Source organism: Pelophylax lessonae (assembly GCF_965119305.1).
Source record: "Pelophylax lessonae genome assembly, chromosome: 1".
Lineage (NCBI taxonomy): Eukaryota > Metazoa > Chordata > Amphibia > Anura > Ranidae > Pelophylax > Pelophylax lessonae.
The window spans coordinates 6,021,743-6,039,627 of NC_138768.1; the positions used below are offsets into that span (position 1 = coordinate 6,021,743).

General features: G+C 46.7%; 1 pseudogene across 1 annotated transcript in view; it reads left to right on the top strand.

The window, feature by feature from the left end:
* The window catches only part of LOC309567775 (vomeronasal type-2 receptor 26-like), a 411,836-nt pseudogene extending 396,959 nt beyond the window's left edge, over nucleotides 1-14,877 (top strand). Inside the window, exon 4 of the transcript in view lies at nucleotides 13,971-14,877. The product of the transcript in view is annotated as a vomeronasal type-2 receptor 26-like (transcript). The remainder of the gene's footprint in view (nucleotides 1-13,970) is intronic.
* Nucleotides 14,878-17,885: the final 3,008 nt, after the last annotated feature.

Genomic DNA, 17,885 nt, shown 5'->3' on the forward strand with positions numbered 1-17,885 from the left:
CAACCAAACCCCAAAAGAGGGGCGGGGGCGGCGACTGTCGGAGGACTCAGAGAAAGGAATTTTACAGGTAAGATTACAAAAATTCAGTTTTCTCTTACGTCCTCCGACAGTCGCCGCCTCTTCATATTCGTCACATATGGGGACGTCCCAAAGCAGTGCAAACATGAGGGGTGGGAAACGCATCCGCGCCGAAAGGCAACGCAGTCTCCGCATCAAAGAAAGGAACCTTACCAAAGGAAGGAAACCAGCTGGGCTACAGGAAAAACAAGTGCTCAACAGGAGCAACAACCCAGGAAAAGACAAATAACCAGGGGATAAAAAAACTTATCCCAACAGCCAGAGGTCCCCAACAAGGGACCCTAGGGAATTGCCGCACTAAGAACCTTGCGGCCAAAGGAAGCATCCGCCGATGCCTGAACATCTACTTTGTAGAATTTTGTGAAAGTGTGTACGGTCGACCAAGTCGCCGCCTTACACACCTGGGCTACAGAAGCCCCATGACGACAGGCCCAAGACGTACTCAGAGATCTAGTAGAGTGCGCCTTCACAGGCACAGGGGGAACCTTCCCCTGCAAGGCATAGGCCTGTTCAATGGTCTGCCTGATCCATTTGGCGATGGTAGAGGCCGACGCCGCCATGCCCTTCCGAGGACCCTCTGGAAGAACAAACAAGGAGTCCGTCTTTCGAAAAGACTCAGTTGATTTAAGGTAAACCCTTATCGCCCGAACAACATCCAAAGAATGTAATCGCACCTCCTTTGGGTGTTTAGGCTTCGCGCACAGCGAAGGCAAGACAATATCCTCATTAAGGTGGAATTCCGAAACTCGCTTCGGAAGAAAAGAAGGATTAGGTCGCAAGACCACCTTATCCAAATGAACAACCAGATACGGAGACTTGCAGGACAAAGCCGCCAGCTCCGACACTCTGCGAGCCGAAGTGATCGCAACCAAAAAGGCGACCTTTTTGGACAACATAGACAACGAGATCTCCCTGATCTGTTCAAAAGGAGCACGTTGTAACACAGATAGAATGAGATTCAAGTCCCAAGGGGGCAGAGGATCCCTCCTAGGAGGAACCAGATGCTGCACTCCCTGAACAAAAGTGCCAACCAAGGAGTTGGAAGCCACGGGACGTTGAAACAGAACGGACAGCGCAGACACCTGACCCTTTATAGTAGCCAGCACCAAACGCTGATCGACACCCGTTTGAAGGAAGGACAGCACTCGGGAAACCGAGTACGTGCGGGGTGAAAACCCCCTGGACTCACACCAGGCAAAATAGGCCTTCCAAGTACGGTAATAAACCTTCCCCGAGGAAGACTTCCTCGCGTTGATCAAGGTATGAACGACCTCTGGGGAGAGACCCTTCCCCTTCAGGACCTCGGTCTCAACAGCCAGGCCGTCAAAGCCAGCGACTGTAAAGCAGGATGGTATATCGGTCCTTGAGACAGGAGATCGTCTCGAAGAGGCAGACGCCACGGGGCGTCGACCGCCAGATTCACGAGGTCTGCGTACCAGGACCGGCGAGGCCAGTCCGGTGCCACAAGAATCACCGTGCTGCGTTCCGAGTGTAACCTGCGAAGGAACCTGGACAGCAACTGAATCGGTGGAAACGCGTACATCAGCCTGTACTGATGCCACGGGGCCACTAACGTGTCCGACGCGTCTGCCCGAGGGTCGCGCGTCCTTGCCACTAACCTTCTCACCTTGTTGTTGAGACGAGACGCGAACAGGTCCACATCTGGAAGATCCCACTTCGCGCACAACGTCTGGAAGACAGCCGGGTGGAGAGACCATTCCCCCTGATCCAGGGTCTGGCGACTCAGATAGTCCGCCTGCCAGTTCTCCACCCCCGGAATGTGAACCGCCGTTATCGCCGGGACATGAGTCTCGGCCCAAGACAGAATGTCGGCCACTTCTCGAGCCGCTCAGGCACTCCTGGTGCCCCCTTGGTGGTTGATGTAGGCCACCGCCGTGGCATTGTCCGTCTGCACCCGAACCGGGCAGCCCTGCAGCCGGTCCGTCCAGCGATGAAGACAGAGATTTATCGCACGCAATTCCAGAATGTTGATCGGAAGGGAGGACTCCCCCTCCGACCAAGTCCCCTGGGCGGACAGAACGCCCAGAACACCACCCCAGCCCGACAGGCTGGCATCCGTGGTGATTACCGTCCACGAGATAGGACGAAACGACTTGCCCCCGGACACCATCGGGGACTGGAGCCACCACAGAAGGTCTCTTCTGGTGCGATGACTCAACGAGATTTGAAGATCCAGAGATTGAGGTCGCCCGTCCCACATGGACAGGATCTCCGCTTGGAGACCCCGCGTGTGAAACTGGGCGAAGAGAATCGCCTCGAAGGCCGAGACCATCAATCCCAGACATCTCATGCACGTCCGCAGAGACGAGTGCGGAACGTCCCTGAGGGACCTGACTTCCTCCTGAAGAGTTCTGAGTTTGTCTTCCGGCAGGAAGACCTTCGCCTGCACCGAGTCCAGAACCATTCCCAGGTAGGGAAGATGAACCGACGGACTCAGTGTCGACTTTGGAAAATTTATCGTCCAACCAAACTCCTGCAGAGTTTGCATCGTGACAGACAGGTCCTTCTCCAGACCCTGGCTGGTCGCAGACCGAACCAGAATGTCGTCCAGATACCCCAGGACAGAAATGCCCTGGGCCCTCAATAATGCCAGAACCGGTGCAAGCACCTTGGTGAAGACTCGCGGAGCTGAGGCGAGACCAAAAGGCAACGCCACGAACTGGTAGTGATCCTCCGCAATGGCAAATCGAAGGTACTTCTGGTGACCCTCGAAAATGGGGATGTGAAGATACGCATCCTTCAAATCGATGGAGGCCATGAATTCCCCCGGAACCAGGGCAGCCAACACCGACCGCAGGGATTCCATGCAGAACTTGCGAACCCGCACAGAGCGGTTCAGAGCCTTCAAGTCCAGAATTGGACGAACCTTGCCCTCCTTTCTGGGCACGGTGAACAGATTGGAATAAAACCCCCGAAATCTGTCCCGATGAGGCACCGGAACTGCCACTCCCTGAGCCCTCAGGTCCCGCACCGCCAGGTGCAGGTCCCGTAAGCGCTCCGGAGACAGTTGAAGATTTGAGGGAAAAAATCTGCTCTCCGGCCGAGAGAGAAACTCGATCTTGTAACCAGATCGAACGATCTCCTGAACCCATCTGTCCCGCACGCGGGCCAACCAGGGCTGAAGAAAACCGAGGAAGCGTCCCCCCACCCCAAAACTGGGTGAGGGCGCCCCTTCAGGCCGCACTGTTATGGGCTGCGGATCCGGAATGACCGGACTTCTGTTTTCCAGACCAGGGCTTCTTCTGAGAGCCTTGACCTTTGAACGGTTTGCCCTTGTAGTGCGACCGAAAGGCACGAAAGGACCCCTGAGGGGGCCGAAAATTAGCATGCTTCTTCCCAGAAGCCCCCTTAGCCTTGGGGAAATGGGGCAAGAGAGTGCTCTTACCTCCGGTGATCCCCTTAATCAACACATCCAAGGACTCCCCAAAAAGGCGAGACCCATCATAAGGCAGATTGGCTAAGGTCTTACGTGAAGATTGGTCCACCGACCAACATTTCAACCAAACCAGGCGGCGAGACAACACCGCCACGCTGTGCACACGTGCAGCCAACGGGACTAGATCCAAGTCCGCATCACACAGATACATGACACCCTGGTGAATTTGATCCACCATATCCAGGGTCGCTGGCGAGGCCGAATCGGCCACTAGGACGCGCCTAAGCATCTGCGTCCAACTTGCGACCGCCTGGGCCGCCATGAGAGAGGCAAACAGAGCCTTAAGCATAGAACCCGTAACAGAATATGTATGACGGGCAAGAGACTCCAATCTCCTATCCGTGGCATCACGGAACACAGGGGAATCCTCTGCAGGAATCGCAGTGGATTTGTTTAAAACCGCAATTGCGTGATCCACTGGGGGTGGCACACACCACCTTTCATCAGTGGAAGGCGAGAAAGGATAACGCAGCTTGAACCTACTTGGTACAGCAAAAGGTTTGCGCAGATTGCGCCATTGTTCCTTAACAGCGCGCTGAAAATCATCATTGCAGGGAAAAACCTGCGGCGTCCTGCATTTTCTCTGCATCCCATAAGCCGCCAAGGCAGCGGGGGGACACACTTCATCCTGCAAACGCAGCGTTTGCTTTATGGAAGCAATCAATTCATCCATGATTGCAAGCTCTTCAGGCGAGCCAGGGGGAGAATTATCAACCCCTTCAACTTCAGCCTCCACCTCGGACCCCACTAGATCCAGGGAGGAGCGGGACCCCGATAAGGAGGCCCCCGCCATAACAGCCCCATCACCTTCACCCTCAGAATCAGAGGAAAGAGAAACTCTGGGTCTTTTAGTAGATTGAGCAGCCACCAGCATCCGCACCTGAGCAGCAAGGCCAGCCACAATAGTGGCTAAATCCCCCCCTGGGGGGGAAACAGCGGTCCCCTGGCTTTCCACCAAGGTGGTAGGAAATTTGCCCTCCTGAGAATCCATTGCCCCTATAACAAATGCCGGATAATAAAGGGTTAACTGCCCCTTTAACAAGCGCGGCGAGCGCAGCCCACCGCACCACACACAAGCACAATGAGACCCCCACAGGGACAATAAAACTGACACAGGCAATGGATAGGAAGGATATAACCTGAGGAGACCCTCACCGCTGCTGCTGCCTCGATCGGTGTTCCTGGAGAAGAGGAAGTGATGCTGCCAGGGCCCTCTATGAAAGCCTATGGGAGGCTACAAGAAAATGGCCGCCATGCATGTAGAACATGCGGCCGGAGCGAGTGTAGACAAAATGGCGCCGTTTGGCGCCGAAACCGCCGCTCCACAGTACAGTAATGCACACATGTCATCCATGTATAAAAAAACATGTAAGATCGCCGCAGCGATCGCTGTATAGTGCCCAAACATGCCACAAAACATGCCCCACAGCACACAGCTTCTCACACTGACAAGGCTGACACACACAGTGTCACACAGCTCCCCCCCCCCCCCTTGCAGCCCACAGCATGCAGCCCAGTGATAGGGAGACAAACAGTGTGAACAGAGGCAGGTTACACAGTCCCAGACTGACACCCCCCCAGACAGACAGGTTCCCACATAAATACACTTACCTCACATGGCGTGGGGGACCCGCACAGGCGAACAAGCCGCTGCACATGAGGCAGGGAGAGTCGCATACAAGACGCACAGAATGGGGGTTATGAAACCGCACAGCGTCCAGTGAGGTAGCCACCTCACCAATAATCCCTGCACCGAACAGGGATGGGTCGTTCACTGTGCCAGGAGCGTTACCTGGCTGAACGCGCGATGGCAGGCTGGGAAGCCACTGACCCACGACCTGCGACCAGGGGGATCAGCCCAAGACCCAGCCCGCATGATCCTCTTCATCCGAAGAACTAACTAATGCTGACAAAAAGAACAGCTAGGTAAAGGTAGAGAGAAAACTCAAACAAAAAATCAAAAAAGAAGAAAGAGTCTGGGGCACAAAGCCCCAGCACAGAGAGAGCCAGCCACTCCTGACAAGCTAGACATTGAAACTGAGATATGGTTGCAGGAAGTAGGAGGGTATTGACTGAGGGGACCACCCCTTGAGGGTGGGATATGTTAAAAGCTTTAATGTTAACATATTCTGTTGCCTAGCTACTCCTTCAGAGCAAAGTCTAATACCCCATATGTGACGAATATGAAGAGGCGGCGACTGTCGGAGGACGTAAGAGAAATAATAATTTTCCCGAAACTTGTGGCAAAATATAAAATATTCCATGGACTCAACATGCCTCTCAACAAATAGCTTGGAGTGGCTACTTTGCAAAATTGGGTCATGGGGGGGGGGGGGGGGGGTTTGTGCTATCTTGAAATTTCAGGGCCTCTGAAACTGTGACAGGTAGTGCAGAGGTAAAATAAGCAATTCACGCCATTAGAAAACCTGAAGGTGGTGATTGGCTTTCGGGGTCCCATACACAGCTAGGCTCCCAAAAAGTCTCACACATGTGGTATCCCTGTACTCAGGAGAAGCAGCAGAATGTATTTTGGGGTGTCATTTTACATATACCCATGGCATGCGTGAGCAATATATCATTTAATGATAACTTTGTGTAAAAAAAAGAAAACAAATTGTCACCTTCCCGAAAGTTAGGGCAAAATATAAAATACTCCATGGACTCAATATGCCTCTCAGCAAATATCTTTGCGTGTCTACTTTCCAAAAATGGGTCATTTGGGGGGGGGGGGGGTGTTTGAACTGTCCTGGCATTTTATGCTCAATCTTAGCCACACATCACCCACTCTTCTAACCACTTGAAAACCAAGCCTTTTCTGTGACTTTGTTTACATGAAAAAATTTTTTTTTTTTTAACTAGAAAAATAATTTGAACCCCCCAAAAATTATATATTTTTTTAAAGGAGAGGCCCTACAGAACAAAATGGTGGATGTTGCAATTTTTTTTGTCACACAGTATTTGCACACAGATTTTCCAAACTCAATTTCTGCAAATAAAATATATTTTTATAAATTGAATGCACAAATACACTATATAATTTCTAATTGTTTGGTAAAATTTAAAAGATGATCTTATGCCGAGTACACAGATACCAAACATGGCATGATGTTAAATTGCTCACACCCGTGCAATGGCAACAAACTACGTACATTTTTAAAAGCCTTTAAAAGTCTTTACAGGTTACCACTTTGGACTTAAAGAGGAGTTCTACTGCAAGAATTACTGCCCTCCACCTGGCGTTCGCGGCGATACCTCACATGCATGCTGCAATTGTGGTTTACATATGACACTAGACCAACGCTTGCGTGCGACTTTGCGCGCAAGCACGGGGGGACAGGGGGGCTTGATTTTTTTTTTTATTTTGCTTTTAATGTTATTTTGACACCTTTCCTTTAATTTTTTTTTTATAATTTTTATTGTTATCATAGTGAATTTAAATATCCCCTGTGATAGCAATTTGTAGTGACAGGTACTCTTTTTAAAAAAAAATTGGGGTCTTTTAGACTCTAGATCTTTCCTCGGACCTTAACGCATCTGACCACACCAAAATTGGGGTGATAAAATACTTTCCCAATTTCCCAATGGCCCTGTTTATTTCTGGTGAAACAGAAGTCATGAAATGCTCGTAGCTTTTGGTATCTTAGGAGGCCATAAAGATGATTGGAGCCATTCTCGTCTCCATTCAGCTTTATGGTCAGATAATGGAACCACTGGCTGCACTCTCGGATTAACCGGTGGGACAGGAGAGCCCGAGAAAAAACGCGGAAGGCGGCGGTAGGGGGGGGGAGTCCCCTCCCACTGCTTGTAAAAGCAGTCTAGCAGCCAATTATCCGCTAGGATTGCTTTAACATGTAAGCCGACCGCTGGCTGTAAAAAAACGATACCAAGATGATGCCTAAATCAGCAGGCATCATCCTGGTAAAACCACTCAAAGTCCCGCAACGTACCAGTACATTGCTGGTCCTTGTTTGGCATATAGTGTAGGTTTTTTTTTTTCATGCAGCCTGTGGGCTGAACAAAAAAAAAGAGAACCTATCAGAAATCTCCGCCAGAAAAGGTGTAGTACACCCATCATTAGCCACCCAAACATCCAAACCCACTTTCTAATGATGGATATACATGACAAAATTCCATGTATACTTATTGTTTTTTTAACTGCGGTGGTGAAATCACCTCCTACAGCGCAGCCATCAGAGATTTCCATATATGCTGAGCGCAAACGCTGCTTGTGTCAGAATATATAAAATCAGTGTGGCAGCCGATGAGTACCTGCAAGGCAAACTGGTTAACAATAGAATAGAAATAAAAGATTACATTGGTACCTGAAAAGTAAAAAATGGTTACCAATCAAAAACAGTAACAAAGTACAGTAAAAGTAAAGTAGGAAGAGTAGAAGTAGAAGAGCAGAGTAAGAAAAGAAAATAATTCAAACAACTATTTTTGGCTTTTTTATTTTTTTTTTTTTTGTAATTTTTTTTGTAATTTATTTTGTAATTTTTTTTTACACTTTTTTTTTTCTTCAACTCAACTGTAACATTCCAGATTAGGGTCTCTCAAAATGACGATAGCCATCGAACATCTTTCGAGACCCTGTGTTCGTGTGCCCTAGCCTGTGTCGTGCTGTACCATACTCTAAAACTCCACTAGTGTGTGGTAGCGTTGGAAACATTCCCTGATGCAGAGACCAGGTTGGTCAGGACAGAAGGGACAATAATAGCGGGTGTCATGCCTAAATCCGCGCCTGCTACAGACACAACATCTTTTTTGCGGGTATCTTTGGGTAGGGGTACTCGGGAGTACATGTAGAAAATGGCTCTCATGCAGCCGGATCACTGCATCTGGAAGGGGAAGTTGGGCAGGAGCACCTCCTGGATACAGGTAGGCTCCGATGATCTCTTCCTGGAATTGTAGGAAGGATCTAGTTCATCCTGACGCTTTGTATAGCACAAAGGCGTTCAGCATAGCCAATTGGAATAAATAAACAGATACTTTTTTGTACCAGCGTCTGGCTTAACGGGCAACTAAGTACGGCGCCAAAAGCTGGTCATTGAGGTCCACCCCTCCCATATTAAGGTTATATTCATGGACACAGAGGGGCTTCTCCATATTGCCATATGAATTTGGACCCTTGTGTCTGCGTGAAGGGAGGACAGAACGAAAACATTCCGTGTATCCCTCCACTTCACTGCAAGCAATTTGTCTGTTTTCAAGCAGGCTCTCTCCCCCCAACTAAGATGGGAATCTACAAGCCGTTGGGGGAAGCCCCGATGATTAGGTCGCACAGTGCCACATGCACCAATTTGTAATTCGAGCAGGTGACTAAATAGTGGCACGCTTGAATAAGAATTGTCCACGTACAAGTGGTACCCTTTTCTAATAAGGGTGACACCAAGTCCCAAACTATCTTGCCGCTGCTCCCTATGTAGTCTGGGCAGTTGGGGGGCTCCACACAGCTATCTTTTCCCTCATAAACATGGAAACTAACTGTATAACCTGTGGCCCTGTCACACAGCTTATACAGCTTGACCACCCCATATCTGGCACTCTTGCTGGGGAGATACTGCTTGATAGCAAGGCGGCCAGTAAACGTAATCAGGGACTCATCAATGCAAACCGCTGATTGAAGTGGTTTACGAGGGGCCGAATCTTGTGGAGCCGGTCATATCCAGGGTCTCCCCGAGGACGTCAGAGTTCATTGTCGTTGAAGTGCATGAACCGCAGAATTTGATCGTATCTCACCCTGAACATGGAAGCAGAGAACATGCGCATATGGTGAATTGAGTTAGTGGACCAATATAACCCCAACTCACTCCTTTTAGTTATGCCCATGTTAAGGGAAAGGCCCAGAAAGGTTTTAAACTCGGAAACCATTATAGGTTTCCAGCCGAATGGTCTGGCAAGGGACGAATTTGGGTTGGTGGCGATGATTTGAACAGCGTATAAATTGCTTTGGTCCACAATAGATCTGAAAAGATATTCCATGAAAAACATCCCCAAAAAAAAAAATTAAAGGGGAGTAAAATTGGCTGTTTCCACGTGAATTCCAGGTCGCCAGTGAATGGGAGATGTACTGGTGCTGTAGAATCAGTGGGCTGCCAATTAGGATATGCCAGCACTTCAGGGAGGGCACTATGGGCTCTACAGGCCTGTCTTCAAATTTGCGGTGGCTGCGGGCCACTACTCGTGCAAGCCAACTGCACTTATGGGACTCGCCACGTCACCAAGTGATACTGCAGTGCTGGTATGTCTAGGTCCAGGGTGTACTAGGCCGCTGGTGCTTGCCAGTTCACCAGTGTGAGTGACACTAGTACCGACACTCTTCTCCAAATGAGCACCCTGCAATTCCTGCACCTCAGCAACTCCAGAATAGGGTCGGGTACGCCTGATATTAGCAGGGACCCATCCGTCGTCGTACCTACCTGTCAGGGAGCCACTGCGGTCTACAGGCTCGTATATTAACCCTGATTCTGCCAGTGAGGCTTCCCCATCGCTCTCATCTGACATGGTCAGTATACTATATACCTCTTAACCACTGTACCACCGTTTGATCATTTTAGCCACTAAATTTACCGGTACAGTAGTGTGACTCACAGGTAAAAAAGCACCTGGTTGTCAAGGACTATTTCAGACGCTACAAAAAAAACTGCTAGTGCTAGCAGGGATCAGGCCTGACTCTGCTAACACAGCGGTTTTGTGTGTTGTGTTTTTTGGAAGTGACAGTAATCTATTGATTACTACACTTGCCTGGGTGGGGTGGGCTGGGCAGAGGGGCTAAACGCAGGTGCTGGCAGATGTCGTGACCGATCCTGCTAACGCTGCGTTTTGGGAACCCTAAACTATTCGGGACGCTAGTATAGTTCTGATCAGATCAAAGATATTGATCCGTTCAGATACTATACTAGTAATGGAGGTGTTTGGTGTGTAAGTGTGTGTGTGTGTGTGTACGTGGTAATCAAGGGGTTAACTAATATTTCTAACTTTTGCGGCGGGGATCTGCGCTGTCCTAGACTGACGCTAACACTAACTAATGTCACCTGTGTCACTAATAATAGTGATCAGAAAAAAACTGCACACTATAAAAGTGATACTTTGACAGGGCAATGAAGGGGTAAACTGGGGGTGATCAGGGGGTTAAATCTTTATTGGGGGGGTTGCGGGGACCCTAAACCTACTTGGGACAGAAACTGACTCGCTAGCGCTAACTGAAGTCACAATCACACTACTACAGAAATACAGAAAACCACTATATACCTGTATACATGTACGGGGCTTTGCCTGTACGAGCCAGCCTGCCACAGTAAATCTGCGGCGGCTGATAGTAAAGTGGTTAAACCACTGTATGGTCTTGGCCAACGTGCTGCAGCTCCGTTTCAGGGTCTTGGCAATCTTCTTATAGCCTAGGCCATCTTTGTGTAGAGCAACAATTCTTTTTTTCAGATCCTCAGAGAGATCTTTGCCATGAGGTGCCATGTTGAACTTCCAGTGACCAGTATGAGAGAGTGAGAGCGATAACACCAAATTTAACACACCCGCTCCCCATTCACACCTGAGACCTTGTAACACTAACGATTCACATGACACCGGGAAGGAAAAATGGCTAAATGGGTCCAATTTGGACATTTTCCCTTAGGGGTGTACTCACTTTTGTTGCCAGCGGTTTAGACATTAACAACTGAGTAGTTGTCATTCATAGTTACATAGTTACATAGTTAGTGAGGTTAAAAAAAGACATCAGTCCATCCAGTTCAACCTATGATGTGTGTGTGTGTTTGCTTTTAACCGTACATTCAAAATATGAGAGCACTAAAAGCACAAAATTGGCCTAGGTAGGAAGGGGGTATAAGTGCCCAGTAGGCACGTGGTTAAAGTCCACATGAATTGTACAGTCTCCTTGGACCCCAATGTATTATTACAAAAAAATAACCTCTCTTTTTAAAACTTACAAATTGATAAAGATAGTAAAACTCTCAATTTACCATATTTTCCGGTGTATAAGATGACTGAGCGTATAAGACGACCCCCCTACTTTTCAAGTTAAAACATAGGTTTTGGGCTATACTCACTGTATAAGACTACCCCCCTTCTGAAGCAAGGCAACACCATATACCATATACACCGAGTATAAAAATCCCAAAGGTAATTAGGTAAGTGTAATCTATGAAAGCGCTGGCTGTCTGTGCCCTATTCATCGGCAAGGTACCGTAAGTACCGTAAATGTATTCTCTTATAAATCTCCAAGGTATTGTAAGTAAGTATTACCGGTAGATGTATAATCTCTTAAGGCGCTGGCTGTGCGGGAATCCTGTACCGGTATACCGTATGTACCGCAGCTTCGGCTGCATACAGTATACCACGCTGAGCCAATCACGGTGAGCGATGTATTCTGTTATTGAATACAAAGTCTGCTCGGATTGGCGAAGTCAGAGAGAGTAACATCATCCGGCCTCTCTGACTCCTCTATACCCCTCTCTATACCTCTCTGACCTCTCTATACCCCCTTCCTACCCAGGCCAATTTTGTGCTTTTAGTGCTCTCATATTTTGAATGACAATTACTCACTCATGCAACACTGTACCCATTTACAATTGTTGTCCTTTTTTTTCACACAAAAAGAGCTTTCTTTTGGTGGTATTTAATCACCACTTTTTTTTTTGTGCTTTAAATATAAAACTAATGACCATTTTGTGAAAGAATAAATTTTTCTTTGTTTCTGTTATACGATTTGAAAATTATTAATTCATATGTTTGGACAAAATTTATACTGCTGCATATCTTTGGTTAAAGAAAAAAAAATCAGTGTATATTATTTGCCAATCACTGAAAATTGATCACACCTGATCGCATTTGATGTACTGATCTCAATTCTTTGGACACTAACAAGCAAGTACAGCACCAACACCATCCCACAATTCTTTGCAAAATAAAGAATTGTTTTCACAAAATTGACATATTAACAGGTTATTTCCCTCACATGGCATATGCATACTTGCAACTACACCCCAAAACACATTCTGCTACTCCTCCTGAGTATGGCAATAACTCATGTGTGAGACTTTTTCACAGTCTAGCCATTTAGAGAGGCCCAACATTCAGGAAGCACCATCAGGTGTTCTAGGACATAAATTTATACTCAGCGTATAAGATGAGGGGATTTTTTTTAGGTTAAAAAGTCGTCTTATATGCTGGAAAATACGGTAGCTGATTCCTAGTGTTGTTACCCAGAGATCCAGGTATCTATTACATACTTGTAGAATACGCAGCAGTTAGGCAATACAGCCTGGCCTAGAGCCCATCCCATTCTGTGATTGGGCAATAAAGAAGCAATAGCAACTAACAGTGCTATAATAGTAATGACTGAATATATGTAAATTCTTTGAATGGGTCCATACCCGGATTACACAAACTTATTATCACATAATTCTCAATCAAAAAGGTTTTTATTTTGTCAAACACAATACAATGCATAAGATCAAACAATCAAGTGTATAGAACCTCAAACCAGTAGAGGTTCGCAGTGGCAGTTGCAATCAGGTATCAGTCAAATGAGTCAAAAATAGAACATACATATAAAACAAATCATGCAGGATATTAAAACCCAGCCATAAACTAAGGTGAAAGGTAGGATGGGACAACAGTGTGCGACATACATGTAATCTTGCAACAATCCCTACCACATAAAACTCAAACAGTTGAAAACTTAGAGGAAAATGGGAGAAGACCCACCACTAACCATCCCCCCCTAGGGGATTTGGGGATTGCTAAATACCTGGCCAGGCCGAGGTCTCCGAGCACCATAAAGATTGCGAAACATCCGGAGACCCCTGCCTGGGTCCAGTCGAGAGGGATTCCCAGACTGATATCCGGGGATGCCACCATTCCTCAGAAATAGTCGACCTGACCCTCAGGGACCATCTCTAGAGTTAAAACCAGAATTTGCAGATGGAAGGGGGCAACAGTGGCAGGCCAACCCAACTATATCGTCAACTGTCATCGGTGGATACATCACAACGTACAGATACAACAAGAAAGGGGGAAAGAAGAAGAGTGGGTGGGAATAGACATAGCTTAGGAGAGGGGATAGTCAAAGGAGGCAGTCACCGGGGGAGTCAAAAACACATAATTCAATTATATCAAACTTCTGTTATACTGACCAAATAGAAATGTGCGCAAAAGTTTGAAACATACAGTAGGGTCTATTTAACAATGTTTTTTTTCTCAAAAATCACTCAACTTTCACCTAAGATTTCACCTATTTTCTAATAGAACCTTGCTCCCATTCTGCATATTTGTTCCAGTCAGAGACCCATAAAGCACCAAAATCATCGGACCAAAATGACATCCCATCTACAGCCAAAGTATTTCTCCAAGGGCAGTTTTCTTTTTTTAATAAAAAAAAGCTTCAGTGTAAAAATGTATCTTTTTTTTTTATTTTCAGACAGTGAAATTTGCCATCGATGTCCTGATGAAGAGTGGCCGGACAAGAAAAAAAAATGACATGTATTCCCAAGGCACACGAGTTTCTGTCATATGAAAATGATGAGCTGGTTTTAGTTTTATCATCAGTAGCCGTATTCCTTTGTGTCATAACTTTAGCTGTATTTCAAAGTCTCATTTGTTATTGGGATACACCCATTGTGAAAGCCAATAACCGGACTGTGAGCTTCATCCTCCTGACCTCCATCTTGCTAAACTTCCTCTGTGTCTTCTTGTTCCTCGGACGTCCTGTGGATATAACCTGCATGCTGAGACAAAGTTTATTTGGAATCTTCTTCTCCATTGCTGTCTCTTCTGTTCTGGCCAAGACTATCATGGTCTACATTGCCTTTAAAGCCTCCAAACCCGGCAGTGTATGGAAGAAGTGGGTGGGAGTTAAAGCAGCTAATGTTGTAGTCCTGACCTGTTCCTCTGTCCAAGTTCTGATCTGTGTTATTTGGCTGTCATTGTCCCCTCCCTACCAAGAGTATGATATGGACTCCTATCCTGGGAAGATCCTCATTCAGTGTAATGAAGGGTCAGTTATCGGGTTCTACTCTATGTTGGGTTATATGGGGTTTCTGGCAGCTGTGAGCTTTGTTCTGGCTTTCATGGTGAGGACATTACCGGACAGTTTTAATGAAGCCAAGTACATCACCTTCAGCATGCTGGTGTTCTGCAGTGTCTGGATTGCCATGATCCCGGCCTATCTGAGCACCAGAGGGAAATACATGGTGGCTGTGGAGATATTCGCCATACTGACCTCCAGTGCTGGAATATTGGGTCTTATATTTTTTCCAAAAGTGTATGTTCTGATGGTTAAACCCTATCTCAACTCCAGACATCATGTTCTGCAGACAGGCAGTTAATATAAAATATATGTTTACTGTATTTTACTAAATTTTGTTAAGTTTGATTGTTGGGTAGAACATGTAATTTGTCTTTAATGTGACAGAGCCATTTATAGAGAGCTGAGTGCACCTCACATCATTAAAATCACAATAATAAAATATAAATCTGGGCTAATTAACCAATAAAGGGCATAGAAATAGATGGTAAGGACAATACGGTATTTTGGAGAGCCTGTGATAAGGTCAAAAGGAGTATATAGTACCAACATCCCTTTAAAATTGGGATTTTAATGTGTATTAACACCCTCCTGAAGAAGTGGTTCGCCACGAAACATGTAGAGGTAAACACACCTGGAAGTTTGAAAATCCGCATTTGGATTATTAAAACTGCATCTGTGCTCATACAATTGTTCAATTAAGCTCTTATACAGTACCTATATGCATGTTATGTCTTCATTGTTTTTAAATTTTATATTTAAATAAAATTTACATTTTATCTTGGATTACTTATTTGAATACAGTACTGATAAAGTCCCCATTTCAGTTCATTCCCCTTCCCCCACCCCCCTTGACCGTACTGGGAGGTAGGTCCTGGGTAACATTCCCCTTGTTTTTCAAGGACAATACGGTGTCTGTATTCGCAGATTATATTATGCTCTATGTATCTAACCCAAGACAAACGCTGCCTACTATACTAATGGAACAAAAAAAAAAAAAAAAAAATGGCGAGATTTCAAATTTAAAGGATAATGTAGAAAAGTCTGAAATATTTACCATCCCCATTTCCCAGGGGGAGTTTAGGGCTCTTGACCTACTGTATGTATTTATTTGAATGGAAACACAGAGGCTTAAAATAGTTTGGTATACAATTCTCTACCCAATAATTACACCAAAATCTTTCAATCGATCCTATTTAAACATCTACAGATGGGTAAAAATCTGGGTGTCTCATCCTCTAAAACCACTGAATATCTTTTTGTGGAAAAACCTGTGGTGCGGGTCTTCCATCATCTCCCCAAGATTTATAAGGTAGAGTGTCCTTTGCAGGAACGACCTATTGTAGCTGGAATTGGCTCCTTAATGGAGCGTTTGGGAGAATGGGTATATCAGCACTGTAACGACACCCCAAGTATGAAAGGGGTTACAGTCGTCTGGGATAATCCGCTCCCGAACACCAGGACAGCTATCGACCACTCCAATCAGCCATACATGAAGCCGATATCAATAATCCCCCCCCCCCCCCCCAAGTACGAGACAAGGCTCTTTAGTGAGGTTTAAGCAGGAATCAGACTGTTCATTAAAAAAAAGTACACGCTTTATATACACGTTAGAAGTAATGCAGTCATCACAGGACAATGACCCAAATCCAGCCCCCAACATCACACAATGGTTCCATAACGAGCCCCCAATACACATTACTCTGAGTGTCAATACATCCCTTAGCAGACAACAGGTGAGTTCATTAGCACACTTGATAATAGGTGAATGGAAAGCCACCTCAGACAAAAGCAACATTGTTAGACAGTCAGTCTCCACATTGAACTTCCTGGAATGACCATATTAGGAGTTGTACTTCCTGGTCATGGACCTCATACTGTACAGGGAATAAAATCTTCATATTTCAAGAAAGACATCATTCCTGAATATCACTGTCCCATTTGGAGTAGTCCAAACCATACTCTCAGTGTTCACCACCCTCTTGGTCACCCTGCATCCATAATAGACGCAGGGTGACTTAAACATAAGAGAGCCCCATAAGGCTGGGCATGGTGCCCCCCAACCTCTCTAAAGGAATTTGGGGTCCACAACCCCATGCCCAAAGTGACTCCTGTCACATTTCTCCCCTTTCGGCAGGAAACTAACACAAAAGGAGACCCTAAACGGGTTGACTTCGAAGTTAGTCCATAGTTCCAGTCCTCCAATGTCTGCACCCACAAAGTACCCCAAACAAATTGTCCAGGACAGAACGTCCCCCCGCCAACCTCTGCCATTCTTGTAGAACATCCCCGCCGTGGGGAAGAAGCATGAACTGGCCTTTCTCCCAGGATTCCTTTCAGCTGATGGAGAGAGGACAGGGGGGCTGGGCTCACTTCCTCATGCTTTTGGGGATCTGGGCCGACTGCCCAGCATCCCTGGGGTGTACAGGTGGAAATTGTAGTCTCATCCACCTGCTCAGGAAATCCATCCTTTGTAAATTGAGGGCAGAGGCCAGCAGCACTCTGCTCTGTTGCCACCCCTTCTGCTGGGTTGGTGTCATCATTCTGGTATACACTCTGCTGCTGGGAAGGGACCACCACCTTTTTACCCTGGGCCTCCAGAACTACCACAGGTGTAGGGCAGAGGTCTTGGACCCTCTGTCCAGTTGTCACCGCTTCTGCTGTAGAAGTTTCTTGTAACTCCACAGATGCTGCTCTTGGTGTTGGACAGAGATCAGTGATATAAGGCCCTGATGCCAGTGGTTCTGCCGGCAAGTAAACTGAAATGCCAGTGGCCTGGCACACATCTTCCTGGGTCACCAATTGTTGCATCCAGAGGTCAGCAGCGATATGCCTGGGTGGCTGCTCATCTGCTATAGGCTCACTGGGAGGTTCCTCCTCTGCAGAAAATTCTAATAAATCCCCAGTCTCTGGAATTGCTGAAAGTTCAGGACACGGACTAGGGGCACTTAGGCCCAGTGCCAACACTTTTGCAGGTGATTTATAATCCAAATCATCCTCCAATGGAAAGTCCATTAAAGTTGTAATCCGTGGTTGGGGAATGAAGATGGCTTCCTCTTCTCCCACACCTTTATCCTGCTGCTGGACAGACGCATTCCTCCATCCAATCTCATCCTGGGCAGAAAAAGGTTCATCCAGGTGAGTCAGCACTTGCTGCATCTGCCATAAAACCTCTGTATTTAAAGCTGGGGTTGCAGGTGAGCAAAGCACACTATTACTGTGCCACATTGCCGAATCTTCAGCCAGGATTCCCTGACTGTCAGCTGGTACTTCTGGATTTTCCCAGGCAAGGGGAGCCCAGCCCTGGCA